The sequence below is a fragment of the Notamacropus eugenii genome, chromosome 4, assembly GCF_028372415.1.
Source record: "Notamacropus eugenii isolate mMacEug1 chromosome 4, mMacEug1.pri_v2, whole genome shotgun sequence".
Classification (NCBI taxonomy): Eukaryota; Metazoa; Chordata; class Mammalia; order Diprotodontia; family Macropodidae; genus Notamacropus; species Notamacropus eugenii.
The window spans coordinates 85,840,031-85,862,457 of record NC_092875.1 but is presented as its reverse complement, the minus strand read 5'-3'; the positions used below and the strand labels follow the sequence as shown (position 1 = coordinate 85,862,457).

Genomic DNA, 22,427 nt, shown 5'->3' with positions numbered 1-22,427 from the left:
TGGAGTTCACATGGACCAGTTTGGATATCCAGGGTCAATGTGAAAAAAGATCATTTTTTCCTCTTTTGGCTTATTCCCTGCCTTCCCTCCAGCTTGAAAATGCCCCAGGAAAATCTACTAACACTTTTAACACCCTTCCCTGTGTGAAATCTATTATACTCATGATGTAGTTTGTGTCTGGATTTCCCCAAATGTGGATAAAGGAATTCCAAGATTCCATAGCTCAAGGTACTAAATGTGTATTGGGTACAGGGCAGCCTTTATTTTACCACATAGAAAGTGGACTCATAGACTCACAGAAACCTAGTAAGTTACAAACAAACAAATAAAAAGCAAACCCACATGTAAAGTATTCAAGAGAAATTCTGGGCCAGAATAAAATTTTAGAAAGGTTGCCAAGAAAGCCCCAAATGATGTCACAAAGAGCTGAACATGACTGAAAAAACCAAGCACCACCAACCCAAAAGCTAAAACTAGGGGTGCAGCCAAAGCTAACCTTGGAGGAAAATTTATTATATGTGCACAAAAGTATTTATAACAACTTCTTTTGTGGTGACAAAAAATTGAAAATTGAAGGGATACCCATCAATCGATGAATGGCTGAACAAGCTATGGTATATGAATGTAATGGAATATTATTGTGCAATAAGAAATGTTGAGCAGGCAGATTTCAGAAAAAACCTGGAAAGAGTTATACGAACTGATGTAAAGTGAAATGAGCAGAACCAGCCTGGAGTCAGGAAGACTCATCTTTTCTGAGTTCAAATCTGTCCTCAGACACCTACTAGCTGTGTGACCCTGGGCAAATCACTTACTTCTCTCATCCTCAGTTTCCCCATATGTAAAATGGAGATAATAATAGCACCTACTCTATAGTGTTGTTGTGGGGATCAAACGAGATAGCATATGCAAAGTGCTACAAATGCTAGAACTTTATGATTACATTAGTCCCTTATCAGAGAAATTTAAAGATTTTCCTAATGGTTTCTCCTTATTTTTAAAGTTTTAACTACAGTGAAAGGTTCAAGTTTTCACTGCATTTTATGGTTCATGTGCAGAAACTTTTCAATTTTATGTGATAAAATTGTACCTTTTTTTCTTTTATAATCATCTTTATCCCTAGTTTTAGGGAAGAATTTTCTTTCTTCTCCATAGTTGTAAAAGTTATCTCCTTCCTCTTTCCCATTTTTAAAAAAATGAAGTGACCTTTTATATTAGGACATATTTCCATTTGGAGCTAATTGTGGTAGATAGCATAAAACTGCTTTCCTATTTTCTCAGTTTTTGTCAAATAGAAAGTTTTTACCTCAAAGTTTATTGGATACTAATTGGGCAGCTAGGCAACTCTCTGGATAGAGTGCCCAGCCTAGAGTCAGGAAGATTCATTTTCTTGAGTTCAAATATGGCCTCAGACATTTACTAGCTGTGTGATCTTGGGCAAGTCAAACAGGATTGAAAAACAACAGAAAAACAACAACTTATTTACTAAATTTGGTTGTTCCAGGATTATATTTGCCTAATATGTTTCATTGATAATTTTTCTACTTTTAAAAAATACTAAGTAGTTCTGATGATTATTGATACATAGTATAATTTAAGGTCTTATGCTTTGGACTTCTTCATCCAGGTTGGGTACCTTCCCTTTGCCCTTCTTCACTTTACAGCTGCCTTTTCTGTGTGATTTTTCTCTACTAGATTATAAGCTCCTTGAGTGCAGAGACTACTTTTCCTTTCCATATTTGTATCCTCAGCACTGAGGGCAGTTAGGTGGCACAGTAGATAGATAACTTGGGCCCGGAATTAGGAAGGCATCTTCCTGAGTTCTAATCTGATTGCAGATACTTAATAGCGGTGTGATCCTGGGGGCAAGTCACTTAAACCATGTTTGCTTCAGTTTCCCCATCTGAAAATGAGCTGGAGAAGGAAATGGCAACCCACTCCAGAATCTTTGCCAAGAAAACCACAAATGGGTTCATGAAGAGTTGGACATGACTGAAAGGACTGAACAACCGCAACCCTCAGCTGGGTGTGTAGCATAATGTTTAATAAATGCTTTAGTACATTAAGTAGGTACTAAATGCTTATCAACTGACTGACTACAAGGACCCATTATTCCCAGTTTTTAATAATTGTTTCCTTTGTGATTCTTGACCTTTTATCTTCCAGTTTATTTCACTTTACTATAGTTGAATTCTCTAAACTTTAGCCAAACTGGTCTATTTTTTGTTCCTTGAACCCAGGGATTATATCTCCCACATCTGTGCCTTGAACCCCCATACCTGGATTCACTTCAAAGAAGCCCAAGTTTCCTTAAAGATTTATCTCAGGTTTCATCTCTTCCAGAAAACCTTTTCTAATTCCCATTTTTTAGATTATTTGGTATTTACTTATCTGTGTCCATGATGTTTTCTCCAGTAAAATGTGGGAATTGTTTTTCATTTTGTCTCCATATTTCCAGTACCTGATAGAGTACTTTGAACATAATACATACTTAATAGTTGTTTGTTGAGTTGCAACAAATTGGGAGGAAAGAAAGAGGACATTCTAGGAATAGAGCATGCTATGAATAATATGGGAATGCCTTTGAATGAGAAAGTGTAGAGCATCTATAGTGAGCATCTATAATGAAGTCTGGGCTTCATTAAGAAGTCGACATTTGATTTAAGCTTCCAATGATGCATAGGCATTGAGGAGATGGAAAGGGGTGAATGGAATACCACAAGCAAAGGCAAGAAGTTTTGAAAGTGTAGAGGGTGGGAAGGAAATAGCAAAGAGTTCTATTACATATTATCTCATTAGCATGTGGCAACAAAAAACCTGGAAACAAAAAGGATCTCCACCAATCGTCCAATGGCCGAGTAAAATGCAGTATATTAGTGTAATGGGATGTTATCGTACCACAAGAAATTACAAATATGAAAAAGTGAGGAAAACTTGGGAATTTTGAACTGACGCAGTTCTGTTATGAAGTGATGCAGAGATTTTTAAAAAGGTAAACAATAGGCACACTGATTACAACGACGTACACGAAAACAACATTAAAAGGCAACAAATCAATGAAGGGCTTACTCGAATATAGTAAGGCTTAATAAATGCTTGTTGACTGACAAAGCAATAACCAATCTTGACTCCAGAGGATTGAAACATACCTTCCTCCTCATACAACCTAACTTAGAGAGGTGGCGAATATAGACGAAGAATGAGACATTATGGTGCTCAAGTAGAGATATCAACCTGTATGTGGCCTATTTTTTTGTCATCTGTAAGCCTACAGAAAATACATCGTCCCTTAAATCAACCATTAAAGAAGGTGTACTTCATACTTTGTCCACTAAGTGGCACTGTGCTTGAACTCAAATCAAAAGGCATTGTTAATATCTACCTGGAGTACCCGCATGAGTCCTCTTTCTGGGCTGCGCGTGGAAGGCTTCTTAAAAGACTGAAACATTTCTACTGCCCACCAGAAGGTAGACAGTTGGAAATCTTTGACTAATGCCGCAGCTCCACACAGTCTGAAAGTGAATTCCCACTCCAAATTATCGGGAAAATCACTATGGTTCTCCTCCTCCTTCCCTGGGAAATTTCCACTGACCCTCTCTCTTTAAATTACGCAGCCCAGCCACATTGCAGCCAGCTTATTTCTCTTCATAGAATGCTCAGTGTGACTGTTTTGTACCATTTCTGCTGACCACTCTCATTATTTTCAGACGGATTGTCTGGAGTGAAGCTTCAAATCCCTCTAACATCTGCAAGTCACATAGGGATTAATGGAAAGTGTAACAATGTAACAATTAATACTTAAGGAGCGCTTTAAAATTTGCAAAGTGCTGTACGTGCTATCTCATGCCTATCTCACAGGTCAGGACTTCCCCAAGGGACATAAGGTAGAGAGAGGAAGCAGTTCCATTCTCCATCTCATCCTCTAAAAACAAGATTTTCACAAACTGCTGGTTCTGTCCTGCTCTCCTCTTGTCTCTTTTGAGAGAGACCCGTTACTGGTCCTGGTCACTGCAGACACCCCAGCTGCCATCGTAGCGGTAAAATGCTCTGCCCAGTGATGGCCAGATTTCGCTTCTTTTTTCCTCCCTTCCAAAGGCAGTTCTACATCGATCCCCTTTGGATGCCTACTTTCTAAACCCAGCCAAGGATGGACCAGACTTCTTTATCAAAGGCAAAACCACCAAAAGACAAAAGTGATTAAAAACCAACTTGTATTCAAATCTTGCTCCATCTCCATATTTCTTTCATGTGGTTTCATCTCTGCCTCAACCAGCTGCTCAGCCTGCTCCACTTTCCACGGCTCACTGACAGTTTCTCTTTTGAGAACCAAGCTAACTCCCATAGAGATCAAACATGTTGTAAAGCCCCCACTACAGATGAAAAATTCAGTATCAGTGGGACTGTGGGAAAACAAGCACACTAACTCATTAGGAGTGAAATTATGGACCGGTCTAACTATTTTGGAAAAGTTTGGAATCATGCAAGAAAAGTTTTTTTAAAAAATCATCATGCTCTTGTTACATGAGTTTTTATTCCAAGATTGTTATTGACAATAAAAAACCCACCTGTATATGACAGTGGCGTAAGCTAACTCTTGGTGGTACTTAAGTGATACTTAAGATGCTACAGTGATAAAGCAATTCACACCTGGTTGTGCTCTACTTTTTGTGAACCTACAGAAAAGCAAATTAGTTAATTGGTTAACTGATAGAAAGGAACTGTAGTATATAATAGGGTCACCAGGTGGTGCTATTCTCATAACCACAGGTTTACTAGTCTGCATCACAGGGCATTCCCAAACGTAGAGTGCCTACTGTTTACCAAAAGGTGATCGTCTATATAAACTCTGACTACCCCTTGTCTCATCATCATGAGTTTCCAGGACTCCCAGTCAGCTCTGGCCCTGAGTTAGTAATCATTTAGGAGTAAATATAGAAAAAGGTAGAAAATTGCCCTGAAATATTAAAATTATGAAAACATCAATTTGGCCCACGATTCTACTTGTGTCTGGGACCTCTGTTTCTCAGTCATGATCCTTTCATGTTGGGGGTTTTTAAAACTTTTTTTGGCCAGATTGTGAAGGGTTTATGGACCCCCCCTGACATTCTGGAAAAGCCAATGGAATGATGTTTTAAAGTGAATACTATAAAATTCAATTGATTGCAGTAGAAAGTGATTGAATTCAGTTATCAGAATTTTTTTTTAAAGTTCATGGGCCCCACACATTAAGAGCCTTTGCTCCACATTCATATTATTACACAGGAAATGTACACTGTGTCCACATGCTTTATTATACCAAAAAATTATACTTATTAAGAGTTGATTCATCAAGCACTCACCCTGTCTCCCACTAATCCTGCCAATCACCCTTAATATTTGGGGGGCATGGGGAGAAATTCCAAATTCTCCCAGAAGCAAAGGTCATGAAAAGATTCAAAAGAAGGAGTGTACTTCTGAAACTTAATGGGGAGAGTGAGGCAGGATAGATGGGCCTGAGAGAATGGTACTATTTCCTATCTTGCCCTCTTGGGATTTTCCCCTCAGAATTCTGTCTCTTTCTGGTCTAGTCTCTTCCACAAAACTGATCCCAACCATAATACTGGTCCTACACTACTCCCTGATCACTGTAGCTCTCCTAGAACTGACCTTTGCTGCACCCCCTATTTAGGGAACAGCAAGCAGCCAGTGGTGGTTACCCATCCTACTGGCATAGCCTAAAAGAACAAACCAAAAATCTATTTAAAGGCAAAAGAAAGGTAAAGTTGAAGGTCTGGGGATATATACGCCTGAATACATTTAATGCCTTGTGAGGCTGGAGTTCTAACAAAATCACACAGCAATCTCGGACCTATGTTGCATTTCAAGCTGGCTTCTTACATGTTGTCATATGAATCTTTCTGGGTGTACTTGTCACAAAGCAGCCCACTTTTAAAATTTGAAATGCTTTTCTCTAGCATGTCATTTCATTGACCTTTTGAAAGTTTTTATTGATACCTTCTGTTTTTACATTGTGTTTACTTCCAGATATAGCTATCACTTCTTCAAAAGCCTTGCTTTAGGGCAAAGATTTAAAAAGAGGAGGAAAAACAGTTCAGGAAAATAAACAAACACTTGGACTAATTACATAACTTTTTTGGGGAGGGTCAATTTATGATAATCTCTGTGAATATACAAGCCAAAAACACTTCCTCATCTCTTTGGTGTCTTTGAGAAGGAAACAATGCAATGGAAAGCCAAGAAAAAGACAAACTCAGACAAATAAATATTTAATATATGTATATGACTATACATATGTGTGTATATGTACATATGAAGAGAACTTTAAATAGCAATAAAAATTAAATAACAATGCAATGAACAAAATTGTCACTTTTTAAAATCAAAACACATGCCTTTCCTTTCATTCAGTAAATAGTAAACTACTTCAGTGTAGGGTTGCCTGTGTAAAGAAAGTGCAAATAAACTTTACACTTCTTTACTCCTGTAGGAGATGTGTAAAAATTCTTCAATTAATCAATTGACTATTGGTTGGTTGAACTGTCAGTCACATCTCTGGAGTCAATCAAAACAAGAGGAGTTCCATCAGTTGAGGGTTTCTCTAGTAACTGAGAAGAGAGCTGTGGTTGTGAAAAATCCAGCTCTTAAGAGAGATTCACTCTTCCCTGTCTCTTCCCTGGTGGGTTTCTAGACTCTATGGGGGAGGGAGAGAATATTCCTTTCGCCTCCTCATTCTCATTAGCAATGGCATCTTGTAGGGGAGCAACGTTTCCAGTAGGAGATGCCGCACACAGTAGTGAGAACTGAGAGAGTCAGCTTTGGCATTTGCAAGCTGAGCTTCAGAAAGGAACAAATTCAGGGATTCCAGCTGAGAGACTTGCCCAGCAGAGACACTGAGCCCAGGAGGAAGAGAATGAGGCCATCACAAGATGAGAAAAGGTATCTGGGTACTGCAGTGTTTAGGGATTAAGTTGCCTTGTCCACATGTGCTGCCTATAATCTCCATTCTCATCTAGTATACTCCCCAGGCATTCCCATTCTTCTCACTAATGCAGTGTGTTTTTTTGTCAGAGAGTGTGCTCTAGGTTTTTTTGTCAGAGAGTGTGCTCTAGGTTTGTGGGGTGAAGAAAAGAAAAGGCGAAAGGCAGCTGGGAATTGGGAGATCTAAGGACTCCAGGCTCAGGTTTGCCTGGATAAACACAACGATGTACTTCTGCTGCAAGCTGATATTGCTAGGGTGGGAAGATTCCTTTCCATCCTTTGCTGGAAGTCTAGTCTAAATGTCTAGGGGATAAAGAGCAGAAAAATGTGGCAAGAAAAGGTGAAATCTATACACATACACACTTTTGTGTGTATATGTATATATGTGCATATAGTATATATACTTCTATACATATTCTTATATACCACAATTGGGAGAGATTCTTCTGACAAAAGCCAGCATTCACTACCTATACCATTCTCTTTAGTACTTCATAGTATGTATGTAATCTTGTTTTTTTGTTTGTTTGTTTTTTCCGTAAGGATGTAAGTTCCCTAAGATCAGGGAACTGGTCTTAGATTGTTCTAGTATCTGTCAGAGGACCTAATATTACTTGAATTCATTACAGTTACTCAACAAACATAATTGATTTGAAATCCAACAAATGCCACAGTCTCCGGTTTGCAACATGAATTTATGAGTGTTATAGGTATGGTGACCAATATATTTAAGAAATGAAGGATGATTTTCTCTTATTAAGAAAAAGTATACTTCTAATAAGGCTTGCAAAAGAAATATCCTTAAGACAGATTCTGTGTCTCCATTCGGAGTTCAGAAAATTTGGTCATTATGGCTATAGAGTCATAGATATTAGAATTGGAAGGAATCTCAGAGCTGGTATCTGGACCTAAGAACTTTTCTGCTGATAAAGTTTTTGAGTCTCCAGAGTTGGACCTTAGTAGAGGACAGTAAGGGATATCACCTCAGAAAATTGAAACAGCCATGTAGGGAAAGCAAAGGATAATATATGGACAGTTCAAATGTTTCACTCTTATTTACTGCAGGGAGGAGGGGTAGAAGTATTTTATTAAGTGCCTACAATATGTTAGGCATCATGTAGGTGCTTTACAAAAATTGTCTTGTTTAGTCCCTTGAATCTTAAAAGACCAAGAGAAAAGCTGCCTGTGTTCTAGGTAGATCATTAATAAAAGATTTATAGAAGGGCAAAAACAAAGATTGAAAAGGTAAGAAGTTATGCTTTGTACCACTGGAGATAAGCACCACATTAATAAGATCATAGATATAATACTACTATTTTTAAATATTCGTAGGCTTAAAGATCAGTAGGTATGTATATATATAGCATGTACACACATATGCATATCTAGCAATATATCACATATATAATGCAATATATGAATCACATACATACAATGTCTTTCACATGTGTGATAAATTACATATCACACATGTTTGGTATAATTTATTATGCATGTGAAATAAGTAATTTGTTCCCCACTGGATAAATGGTCAAAGGATATGAACAGGGAGTTTTCAGAGAAAGAAATTAAAGCTCTCTATAATCATATGAAAAAATGCCCTAAATCACTATTGATTAGAGAGATGCAAATCAAAACATCTCTGAGGTACCACATCACAGCTATCAGATTGGCTAACATGACAAAACAGGAAGATGATAAATGTTGGAGAAGATGTGACAGAGTTGGAACACTAATTCATTGTTGGTGGAGCTGTTAGCTGATCCAACCATTCTGGAGAGCAATTTGGAACTATGCCCAAAGGGCTACAAAAATGTGCATACCCTTTGACCCAGCAATATTGCTTCTAGGACTGTATCCCAAAGAGATCATAAAAATGGGAAAGGATCCCATATGTATAAAAATATTTATAGCAGCTCTTTTTGTGGTGGCCAAGAACTGGAAGTCGAGAGGTTGTCCATCAATTGGGGAATGGCTGAAGAAGTTGTGGTATATGAATGTAATGGAATACTATGTGCTATAAGAAATGATGAACAAGAAGACTTCAGAAAGGCCTAGAAGGACTTGTATGAACTGATGCTGAGTGAGAGGAGCAGAACCAGGAGAACTTTATACACAGCAACAACTACAGTGTGCGAGGAATTTTTCTGGTAGACTTAGTCCTTCATAGCAATGCAAGGACCTAAAAAATTCCCAATGAACTTTTGAGGCAAAATGCCTTCCACATCTAGAGAAAGTGCTATGAAATTGGATCACAGAAAGAAGCAGACCATTTTCTTATGTATTATGTTTTGTTTTTTCTTGTTTTATGGTTTTTCTCATTCATTTTAATTCTTCTATTCAACATGATTAAGGCAAAAATGTATTGAACAGGAAAATATGTGTAGAATCTACATAAGATGGCACACCATCTACAGGAGGGAGTGGGAAGGGAGGGGTTAAGGAGGAAGAGGGAGAGGAAAAAGTCTAAGATATATGGAAGTGATTGTAGAACACTGAAAACAAATAATCTAAAAAAAGAAATAAGTAATTTATTGTGCACATATTACAAGTGATGTCTTACATGTGATAAATGTTATATATCACGTGTGGTATTAGACTATGCAATATAGAACACATTTTGATGGTATAATTCATTAGATTATCTGTCTGATTAATAGCCTTTCTTCATATGTCTTTTTTTTTCTCCATGTAGATCATTAGACCAAACTCTTTGGATTGTTTGTGGATCTCACTGGGGAAGTCCCTCTATTTTTACAGGGCTTTATGCAATTAGCAGAATGTCATCTTTAGATGGTAAAGGACCTCACCATCATGGGTAATCCAAGGGATAGTTCTTGTTAGGCATAAGTAAGTAAAAATTAGTTATTTGTATACAAGAAATGGACTAAAGGAATATTTTGAAGGATCCAAAAGTTTGTTATTGTGGTATTCCCTGTACCAATGCAGCTAATAATTTTTTTCTAACTTAATCAATGGTTTTTGAGAGTTGTTGTGGCCAATAAAATCAAACACCCAGCAGGCAACTCAGTTATGAGAATCTAGGGATATAACTAGGCCAGTCTTCAGACAACAGACACAATGATGCATCATACACCTCATCTCCCAGCCTCCAGAATTTAGGTCCCTTCCAGTTTTGAATCTAATCCTATGATGCTGGAGATGCAGGAGATTTCAATGAGAAGGATATTAAACAAAGGCACTAGGTAAGCAAGATATATTCTTCTAGGATCTCAGATTTAGATGGGAGGACCCAGTCCAACATATACCCGAACAAAAATCCCCTCTGCAGCAGAGCCAACAAGTGATTATCTAGACATCCAGACTGAAGAGTTCCAGGGAGAGAGGACACATTAACTTGAGAGGAAGTTAAGGACTTCTGAGTCATGTAAGTAACCAAATAAAAGACTAGGCATTTTCTCTGATCCTCAAAACCTCCCAGACCTCTCAAAAATAGAAATTATGTGCCAAAGATAAAGCAATTTCAGCTGTCTCTATGGTCTAGGACATCAAGAACTCAAATAAGGTAGAAACTGCATGAACTAATGCCGAACTTATTCTCACTTGGCTTCCCCCTGCCCTATCACCGAGCATCCTCCCCAGCTAGGCTGTACAAGTTGACCCAAACCATGAGTTTACAACAGAATGCTACCCCATACCTTGCCCCTCCCCATTTCCAGTGCTTTGAAGATCCAAACTAGAAATGAGAAATTTGATGAGTCTTCAATATTTAGCACCAAGGTAGCATTCTGTGTTTCAGGAAAGAGAAGGAATAAAGGAAATAAGGCAGGATAGATATCAAGGCCTATAATAGAGCTCAGCTCTACACCTTGACTCTGGCCCCTGCCCCAAGTCCTAGCAAAGAAGATATCTAAACTACAAATAGCAGAAAAAGAGAAAGAGTTTAGCATCTAGTTGGAACCAGTTGTTCCCCCAAAAGTTACTTGGGGTATAGATGTAAGCTGGTGAAACAATAATTGCCCACTGTGGGAAGAGGTTGAAACACTGACATATAGTCCCAAGAAAAATGACCACCAGAAGGGAAGAAGTCAGTAAGTGAGCAATAGAGGAAAATAAGGAAAAAAGACTGCCACTATCAAAAGATCTCAGCAGGTAAGCCAAGAGAGTACATTAATAGCATAAGAACATATGACCTCTAGATCTAGCAAACCAGGTCAGGCATCTATGAATAACCAATGCAAAACAAAGGAAAAAGATTCAAAAAACGGATTAGGCAGAGGACCCTGTAAATTCTGAGGAGAGCATGTTACAACACCAAGCTGTTCCTAAGTGGTTTAAAAGAAAAATGTCAATTGTGAGAGCAGAACATATGGGCTTTACAGCAGAAATAAATGTAGAAAATGCATTTTTAATCCATGTTGACAAGTTTCATCAAAGAAACAAAAGAGATGACAATTGATTAGGAATGCACAAAAGTGGAGAAAAATCTGGAAGGGAAGCAAAAAGCAATAAAATTAAAAGAAAATATGCTCTCCATATAAGCAAAACCTGAACATCAAAATACAAGAAATAATACAAAAAAATTGCTCAGAACTTCTGAACAAAGAAAACAAAGCGTCATCAAAAGAATCGATAGAGTACCACCAGAAAAAAATTAACAAGACTGAAAGATTGAAACTCCAAGATATGCGGTGGTTTAATAACTCCATGGAGAAACAGTACATTATACTTTAAAATGTCTTTTCCTCAAGTAAATCCAAAAAAGCAGGATACAACTATGTTTCCGATGAAGCAGAAAATATTTTAAAAAAATACAAAGGGATAAGCAAGGAAATCACATTATACTGAAAGGAACCATAGACAACACATCAATATTAGTATACGCACACACACACACACACACACACACACACACATATATATATATATATACACACACATATACACACACACCATATGTGCTCCAAATGCTAATCATCCAAATTTATAAAGAAGATATTAGCTGAGCTACAAGAAGACATAGACAGTAACACAATAATGACTGCAGGAGGATTTCAGTGTTCTTCTCAGTTTTGGATAAGTCTAACAGAAAGATAAACAAAAGGTAAAACAGAGCTGAACACATTGTTGAAGAAACTAGAGCTAAGATTTTTCTGTTATCCTTTAATTAGGATTGCAAAAGCATATTCAGCCTGTGCTCTATTATCGCTTTGGTGTGATAGATTTTTCCTGCCAATCTTCTAAGTTATCTTGGGTGGGAAAATTGTTTCATCCTTTTGTAGGTTCTGCCACTCCAGAATTTGTTATAAGGCAATATTTAAATTTGTTTAGAGGGTAATTTGGGAGAGGTTCAGGCTAGTCCCTGCCTTTTCTCCACTATCTTGACTCCACCCCCAAATGGTGATTTTTTCAAAATTCTGAGTTCTAAATTCTAGCCCTCCATCCTTTCTTTCCCCACCTTGAGAAGGCAAGCAACTTGATATAGATTATACATGTGCAGTCATGCAAAATATCTTTCCATATTAGTCATGTTGTAAAAGAAAACACAGACTAAAAGAAACCAATAAAAATGAAGGTTTTTTTTAAAAAAGATGCTTTGATTTGCATTGAGACAGCATCGGTTCTTTCTCTGGAGAGGGATGGCATTTTTCATCATAAGTCTTTTGGAATTGTCATGGATCTTTGGATTGCTAGGAATACCTAAGTCATTCACAGCTGATCATCATACAATATTGCTGTTACTGTGTACAGTATTTTCCTTATATATCTTAGATGCTAAACCCATATATATTTAGAGATTTTGGGGAATTTCCCTTTGGATCATGATCTGGAGCTCACTCTCTCGGTTCAACAGAGTTATCTCACTCAAAGCAGGAGAGCTACTTTACTCTGTTTTCTCATATGTATGCATTCTCTGACTTCTGTTTTGCTATCATCCTAGATAATTGAGTTTCTTTGCTACTTGCTATGAATGTTCATTTTGGAAGTGGTGTTTGGCGGAGTGTCAAGCCTTGGTTACAAAGCTCAGGGTCCTAATTTTTCCATTAAGAAACCAAGATCAGAAGTTTAATTTGAACTTGAAAACATATCCCCTATACTAATAATATTTAAAGGAGCAGATAGATATAATTCTAACTTAATAACCTTTCTTTCTCTCTGAGGAGAGCAGACTGGTCAAGTTTCTGGCTCCAATATCCTGCTTCTCCTCCTGGTAGGAAATAAAATCTCCCTTAGATAAGGGGAAGGGGAGAAAAGACTAGAGATGTCTATTCTGTCCCCCTTTGAGTCACACAGTGACATCCCTATGCTTCATGTGGTGGGGGATAGGAACGATTTGTGCTTCAAAAATATTTGTGTACACTACAGATTTATGTTACACAATCTTAACTGAGCCCTCACTACTGCTCAACAATCTTTCTATACCTCCTTAATCAATTCACCATGACACTCTCCACAATGGCTCTTCCAAACTTTCTCTTCTCCCACATGTTGCTTCATTTGGTAATCTTTTCAGCAACCTTGGATTTAATTATCATCTTTAGGCTGATGATCCTCAGATCTATCTATCCATCCCTATCCTCCTGCTAACTTCCAATCTTGCTTCTCCAACTGCCCTTCAGAGATCTCAAACAATATGTCCAGCAAGTATTTTAAACTCAACATGTCCCAAACTGAAAGATAATGATCTTTTCCCTTAAACTTTCCTTTCATGTAAACTTCCCTTTTACTATAGAAGGCACCATGTTCCCAGTTCTCTAGGCTCACAGCCTAGGAGTCATTCTAGACTTCCCACTCTCCCTCACCCCCTTTATCCAATCTAGTTCCAAGGCCTGTTGATTTCACCTTTGCAGCATCTCTCAAATATACTCCTTCTCTCTGATATATTCCTCTCCTCTCCTTTTCCACCATCTTGTTGTTGCTCATCATCATCTTACACATGCTGGTTGATCTTCTTGACACAAGGCTCTCCTCCAGCCTATCCTTCATTCAGCCATCAAAATGATTTTCCTAAAGTGCCAGTCTATGTCACCCTCCCACTGATTCCCTATCACCTCCAGGATGATAGAAAACCCTCTGGCATTCACAATCCTTCATAGCCTCCACTCCCCTCTACTTTTCCAGTCTTCTTACACCTTATCCTGTTCCTCTTCCTCTCCCTTCCTTCCTATATACTTTTCAATTGAGTTTCACTGACTTCCTTACTTTTCCACAACCGAGACGCTCCATCTCAGGACTCCAGGCATTTTCTCTGACTTTTCCCCATGAATGGGATGCTCTCCTTCTTCTCCACCTCCTGGCTTCCCTGGCCTCCTTCAAGTCCCCGCTAAAATTCCACCTTCCACAGGAAGCCTTTCCCAATCTCTCTTAATTCTAGGGCCTCCTCTCTGTTATTATTTCCTATTTATCCTGTATGTAACTTGTTTGTACATATTTGTGTATTGTTTCCCTTTGGATTGTGAGCTTGTCTTTGCCTTTCTTTGAGAACCATTTCTCCTGGCTCATAGGGGGTGCTTAATAAATTGATGGCCTTTTATGAGGAAGGGGAGTGATACTGGGAAAACACAGAGATGTAAAAAAAAAGATGTTAAAAAATTTGTTTAAAGCAATAAGATTTGTTTGTAACCTTCTTAACTCCAAGGTAGGCAATAAACTGTGACTAGGGTGGGGTCTAGGGAATTTGGAAGTCTCAGAGTATATAGGGTAACACAGGCCAGAGGTGAGATGACTCTTTGAAACAGATGGATGTTTGCAAACTCATAATCCAAGAGGGCACTTTATTTTTGGGGGGTTTATGATAGTTAAAACATTAATTGCAAAGCTGTATAGGAGCTAAATTTACTATGGGAGTAGAAGCAGATAGCTTATAATTTAAGAAGGTTTATGTGCACATATATGGAGCAAAATTTCGTGGCACACCTGATGAACACCATTTGAAAGCTATTGGCATAAGGGAATCGTATATGGATGTCAAAAGGCAAATATTGGAAACATCCTTTACAGGCTTGTGATTTCATTGGCATACAGAGTGCTTGGTGAGGAAACAGCCAATATGTGTCAGAGAGACATAACCTAGATCTTCCCAACTTTGAGGTCAACTATGCCATGCTGCTTCTCACCAGCTCTCTTATGGACCATAATGCAGTAAAATTAATAATGAATGAGAGACGTTATGTCACAGCTGATATAGAACTGGACTTAAAGCCTAGATGACTCTGGGATCCTTGGTAAGTCAGATTGCCTCTCAGTACCTGGGGAGAATTATCTAAAGTTCTAAGCTGCAAAGCAGATGCCAACTTGAATTGGAAGAAGGCATTTCCTCTGTCAATATTTATTCTTCTTTAAAGGAAGTATGAATAAAGATGCAGACCTAAGTAAAGACTAAGTAATAACATCTTGAACAATGATTGGATCAAAAAACAAATCCCAGAAACAATAAATGATCAGCTTGAAGCTGATGGTAATAATGAGGCAATATACCAACACTTTTAATATGTAAGAAAAACAGTCCTCAGAGGAAAATTTTTCTCTCTCAAAATATTTATTAGTATAAAAGACAAAGGAAAGGATCGATGAAAAATGCAATTAAAAAGACTACAAAACAAATTTAGAAACACTAAAGGTAGTGTAAAAAAAAAACCTTGAAAATTAGAGATAAAACTCAAAAATAAAAAGATTACGGAACTGATAAACCAAACTGAGCTATTATTTTCAACAGACTAAGAAAATCAATAAGGCGTTATTAGCCAACATAATCAAGAAAAAAAGAAAATTACTAAGAAGAGGAAACAAGGTGAATTCACATCAAAGAGAAAATAGAAAGAATTATCAGGAAAAGTTATACACACTTATACAGCAGCAAAAATGAGAATTAAAAGGAAATTGATTAAAATGTAATAGAGAAATGTAATAGAAAAATGTAATAGAGAAAAAAATAGAGAAAATAGAGAAAAAAGTAGAAAATGCTTAAATTAAAAAAAAGAAATATAGATCTTAAAGCAATTTTGGAAAGAGAAATTGTTTAAGTCATAAGTTAATTGCCAAAGGGAGGAAAAAAAAGACTCTCCGGCCAGATGGATTTCCAAATGAATTATAAAGCAATTACCCTGGTTAAAAAAGTTTGTCTCAAAAACAGAGACAGTGTGCTCAATGAAATTTCTATTATGGCCCAGATATCCAAACAAGGAAGACACAAAACAGACAAAGACAACTACAAACAAATCTTGCTAACGAGTATTGATGCGCATGTTTTAAACAAAATCTTAACAAAAGAGATTTGTATCCAGGAATAAAAAATTTCACTGTGACTAAGAGTCATCTCAGGCATTCATGGATGGTTCAATATTAGAAGAACAATAAGCATCATAAATTGCATAAACAAAAATTGCAAAAACCAGGTATCTGTGTCAATAGATGCCAACATTTAATACAATACAGAACTCATTCACATTGAAAATCCTAAAAAACATAGGTATAGCTTCATTAATATAATCAAGGCTTTTATACTTACATATATACATAGAGAAATACATATGCAGTTTTTGGAAACATATTTAAAAGCTTATATTGCTTGCAATGCAGAGATACTAGGAACTTTCCCCATATGTATGGAATAAAAAGAAGGATGCTGCCAATCTGTATTATTATTCAATATAGTTCTTGCTAAGCATTTTAATCCATGCAATAAGGGCAGCTAGATGGTACAGTGGATAGAACACCTGTCCTAGAGTCAGGAGGACCTGAGTTCAAATCTTACCTCAGACACGTGACACTCACTAGCTGTGTGACCTTGGGCAAATCACTTAACCCCAATTGCCTCATCCTGGGTCATCTCCAGTCATCCTGATGAATACCTGGTCACTGGATTCAGATGGCTCTGGAGGAGAAGTGAGGCTGGTGACCTGCACAGCCCTCCCTCACTCAAAACAAAGTCAAGTGCAGGTCATGACATCATTTCTCTGATGGCATGGTCTTCTTCAGCAATGAAGGACGAACACACACACACACACACACACACACACACACAGTCCATGGAGTATAATATCAGAAGAACCGAAAAGCAATATACATAATGACTATTACAATACAAATGAAAAGAACATAGAACCTGAAATTAAATGTTATGTATAGTGTATTTATGTATGTATGTATGTATATATAATGAATTAGTTTGTCCCCCACAAGGAGGTAAAAAATGCACCTCTTTCCCTTCTCAGCTGAGGTAGGAGTCTACAGAGATGCAACGTAGCATTGACAAGAGAATGAAACCAAAGCTATAAATATTGGCAAAGAGAAGATGGAAGTATTCCTGTTTGCGGGTGACCTATAGTGGTGTACTTAGAAAATCTCAGAGAATCCATGAAGGAACTAATTCAGATCATGATTAAGCTATAGCAAATTCATAGAATACAAAATAGATCTATTAAAAAATTGTCATTTTCTGTACTAAAAAAAGGAAGAAATGATAACAGGAGAAATAACTACAAAATGTAAAATACCTGGGAGTTAAACTAGCAAAGCGTGTATAATTTTTTATAAAGGTAATTCCAAAATATTTTTTAGAAAACTAAAGGGAGACTTCAGTAACTATAGAGATATTTTCTTAGGGTTGGGCCATCCAAATATTTTAATAAAAGTTATAATACTACATAAATTAATTTAAAGATCTAACTCTGTTCCAATCAAATTACAGAGGAAAAGCTATTTAGGGCTGGGCAAAAGAATAACAACATTCATTTGGAAGACCAAAAGACCTAGAATCTAAAAGGAAAAAATGAAGGAAAAAAGTACAAATGAAGGGAAAATAGTGTTACCAAACATTGAGCTATTTTATAAAGCAGTAGTCATCAAAACAATTTGGTATTGGTTGAAATGGAAAAGTAGATTAGTATAATAGACTGCATAAGAAAGAAATCAAAATAATGCTTCTGCAAGTGTGGTACAAGGGCATAGGTGGTACAGTGGATAGAACACCTGTTCTGGAGTCAGGAAGCCTTACCTTTCTAAGTTCAAATTTGACCATAGACACTTACTAGCTGTGTGACCCCGGGCAAGTCATTTAACTGTTTGTCCCAGTTTCCTTATCTATAAAATGAAATGGAGAAGGAAATGGCAAACTACTGCAGAATCTTTGACAAGAAAACCCCAAATGGAACCAGAAAGAGTCCAAATGAACAACAACAAATGTTGTGTGAGAATGACCAGGAAAACACCATACCTAGTGAACCAAGAACCTGAGACTGAACACTGTGTAATTATAATAACTAAGTTTATCTCCCTAAAAGATATAAGAAAATGCACCGCCTTTCCTTCTTTGCAGAGGTGGAAGACTATAGTGGTGCAACACTGCACACACTGTCAGGCTCTGCTGACGTGATGTGTTGACTAGTTATGCTGAAATGCTTTCTTTCACTTTTTTTTCATCTTTTGTTATTTAGAAGGGATAGCTCATTAGATAAGGTAGGGGAGAGACATATTTGGAAACAAACGTGATATAAAAACAAGAAATATCAATAAAATTTCCATTTAACTTAATAAAAAAATCAAAATTAGAAGAAATAAGGAAGACAAACCTAAAAGAAAGAGAAAAAGAAACAGGCAATGCCGTTTGATAAACCCAAGAACACAAATTCCTGGAGGGGAGAAGGACTTCCTTTTTAATAGAACTGCTGGGAAAACTGGAAAGCAGGTTGGTGGAAATTAGGATTAGGTCAACATTTTGCATCACATTCCACAATAAAAGCCAAATGGATGTGTGATCTGAATATTAAAAGGTAACATTATAAAAATATTAATAAAGAATGAAATTAGATACTTTTTATATCTATGCCTAGGGGAAGAATTCTTAACTAAATACAAGATAGATTATAAAAGAAAAAATAGACAATTTTGACTACAAAATATTTGTAAAAGTTTTTGCATGAATAAAATCAATAAAGACAGTATTTAAAAAGTAAATGATAGAGCAGGAAAAATGCTCATGTCAATTATCACTGCAAAAATTTTGAAATTCAAGATACGCAATGAACAGGCACAAATATATAACACTAAAAGCCATTTCCCAATAGAAAAATGACCAAAGAATATGAAAGTTTTCAAAAATTGGCAAATGACAATACAAATGACAGCAAAAAAAAACACGTCCCAAATCATTAATCATTAAGAGAAAAGCAAATGAAAACAACTCTGGGGTTTAATCTCACTCTATGGAAATTGACAAAGATGAAAAAGATAGAAACAGTCAATGCTGAAGGGGAAGTAGGAAGTCATGCATATAAATACCCAATTGATGGAGCTCTAAAGTGGTTTTTACCATTTTAGATTTCAGTTTGAAATTATGTAATAACAGTAACTAAATTGTCCATACTCTCTGACCCCACAATCCTACTACTAAGGGCACCAAAGATAAAAACAAAGGCCCAGTATATACCAAAAGATTCATAACAGCACTCTCTGTAGAGGAACAAATTGGAAGCAAAGTGATTATCCATTCAACTGGAAAATAACTGGGGAAAAACAAAACGATAGTACATGAATTAAAGGAGTATTGTGCAGAAAGACATGAACGTGAGTAATTAAGATAAATGTGGGAAGATTTATAGAAGCTGATTTAAAAAAGTGAAAGAGGAAGATGAGATAATATTGTAAAGTGCTTCTCCAACCTTAAAACGCTGTATGTTTTAGCTATTATTTTTCTTATTAGCACAATAACAAAGAGATACAAGACAGGAATATAAATAGAGTAAATGACATCACTAAATTGAACTCTGAGTAATATAGAAGTCATCAAGATCCTGCAGAAGATAATGAAACACCTCTCTCACAGCTGAGAGTCAGGGCAGAATATTGTATATGTTACCAGATAGAGTTTCTGTATCAGATGTTTTGGTTTAATTTTGCTCTTTGTCACAAAGGGGGTTTCATTTTGGTAAAGACAAAAGGCATCAATAAAAGGTTTGTTTTTTTTTTTTTTTGAAAGGAATGGATAATAATATGTGTATGTTGCTGGGGGGAGTGGGGAACCTGTAAGAACAAATGTGGATAAAGAGGGATAATAGATGAGGAACTTTTAGGATGACACAAGGTGAGTAGTGGAAATTTGAGGGGGAATTGATGGAACACAAAAGTCAATAATAGGGAAATGTTAAAGAAACAAGATTTACCAACTGATGAGATTTGTGGGGTGAGAACAAATGAGGAGTCCAGGAGGATGCCAAAGTTGTGAACCTGGGTAACTAAAAGAATGATGGTGCCCCCAACAATAATGGCTTAGAAGAGGGGTGAGGTAGATGATAAGTCTGTTTTGGATAAGTTGAGTCTGAGTTGTCCATGGGCACTCAGTTTGAAATGTCCAGTAGTCAAGTGGTGATGTTAGACAAGAGCTCAAGAGAGAGACTGGGGCTAAATACATAGATCTCTGAGTCATCTGCACAGAAATGATAATTGAATTAATGAAAACTGATGAGATCATTAAGTGAGGTGGTTAAGAGAGAAAAGAGGAGAGGACCCTAAGTAAGGTACACTCACAGTTAATGTGACTAACATAGATGATGATCCAAGCCAAGGAGAATGAGAATGATCAATTGGACAGGAAGGAGTAAGGTCACCAAAAACCTAGATCCTGAAGAGTGGGATCTTGAGTTATGAGTGAAAGGTAACAGAAATTGGTGAGTAATGGGGCCACGGTAAAGAGTGAATGATGGAAACAGAGGTAACTCATAGGAATTCTAATGGATGAGGAGTTTCGGGGAAACTGATGAGTGAGTAAAAGTATAATATTAAGGACTGAAGTCTTCCATATGTAACATGAATTATGGAGAGCTCTAGGTGGATTCGACTTGTCCCTTGTTTCCCATGTATAAATTTTTTGTGGATTGGTCTCCTTGGGAGAGAGACTTACAATAATTCTATGGGAGGTAGATAGGGAAGGGAACCCAGGTGTGACATCAGTATAAAAGATTTCAGAAGATCATGCCTCCTTGCTTCTATATCAGATTAAAAAAATACTTCTTATCTAGGGGATTTTGATTGATTTCGAATTAGAAATCTCTTTGCTTACTACTAATCACTTTAGGGTAGCATAGCAATGCTATAGAAAAGAAACTGAAAGGGACTGTGTTCTTCCTGTAAAGAAATCATTCTTCTTCTGCCTCCTGCCCCATGTCTCACTCTAGGTGCAGGGTATATCCTCCTATTTTCTCAGGCTGACTTTCTTTCCCACTTGTCATTTCTGCAGAGAACACTGACCACACAGCAAGGGTGAATAGCCACTTGATTTCTTCCTATGGAGTGTCTCAAAAGTCTTAGTGCAATTTAAAGCTTCAAGAACCTAAGGATTAGAAATGCTACAAAATTGCTGCAAAATATAATGTATTTTTTACAAAAAAAGAACAATTGAAAATTTAATTATTTATATTTCTTTGATGCTTATTTGGTTTTGTGAATTTAAATAATAATTTTTAAATTTTGATGACAAGATGGAGTCCCCTATCATTATGTAGTGTGGCCATTACTGGATGACACTTTTTCAAACTGGTAGATTAATGCAGAATGTCCTCTTGCTTGGCCATCCTGGTCACTTGATCTATCTTCATTACATTTTCTTTTTTGCGAGTTCATTGGTTATGCACCAAAGCCTCATTCTCAGGATGATCTTAAGGCTAGGATTACAAATGCAATCCTAAAACAAGTAAACAAAAACAAATGCAGTCTTTTCAGTCATTGCATAGCAGCTAATTAAAGTTTTTAAAAAGTTCAAAAATCTAGAGTGATCTATAGCATAAGATGGTGGTTATGTGGAATTTTAGTAAGAAACGTATCAATATTTAAAAATTTAAATAGTTAACATTTTGAATATTTTTTTGTAAAAAATTTTTTTTCTAGCATTTCTCCTTTTGAAATTATTAAAGCGTAAGCCTTTTGGGACACTGTATAACAGTGGGAACAAACAGTATCCAGGAAGAGAACAGAGCAACAGGGGGAGGGGAACAGTATGTGAGCATTCACAGGCACTGGAGAGCTTTGCCAAATGGAGCAGAGAACTGGCTTCTCTAACTCCTTCCTCTCCCAAAGAGAAGTCTGGACAACTGCTTCCTTCTCTGACAGCTTTCCAGAAGAGGGATATGTCTCTGAGGGGCATTTGGGGGCAGCCTTTCAAACCTGGTCTGACCTGTACCATTCCCACTGGTTATACTCTTTCTTGGCCTTATGTCAACTGCATGGTTAATGAAAGCAGCAGCAGCCACAGTTCCCTCTCAGAGTCTTTGTAGAGAAGGCTATAGAAGAACACAGTCAGGCCTCAGACTTATTCACTTAACCCTATTTGCCTCAGTTTTCACATCTGCAAAATGAACTAGAGAAACAAATGGTAAACTATTTCAGTATCTTTGCCAAGAAAACCCCAAATGGGATCACAGAGAGTTGGATATGACTGAAAACAACTGAAATGACAGAAAAACAACTACAGGAGCACAGATCTATGGCCAACTAAA

General features: G+C 37.0%; 1 protein-coding gene across 1 annotated transcript in view; it reads right to left on the bottom strand.

The window, feature by feature from the left end:
- Nucleotides 1-22,427, bottom strand: part of SPATC1 (spermatogenesis and centriole associated 1) — a 74,750-nt gene that overhangs the window by 24,965 nt on the left and 27,358 nt on the right. The gene's annotated exons all lie outside the window — the stretch shown is intronic.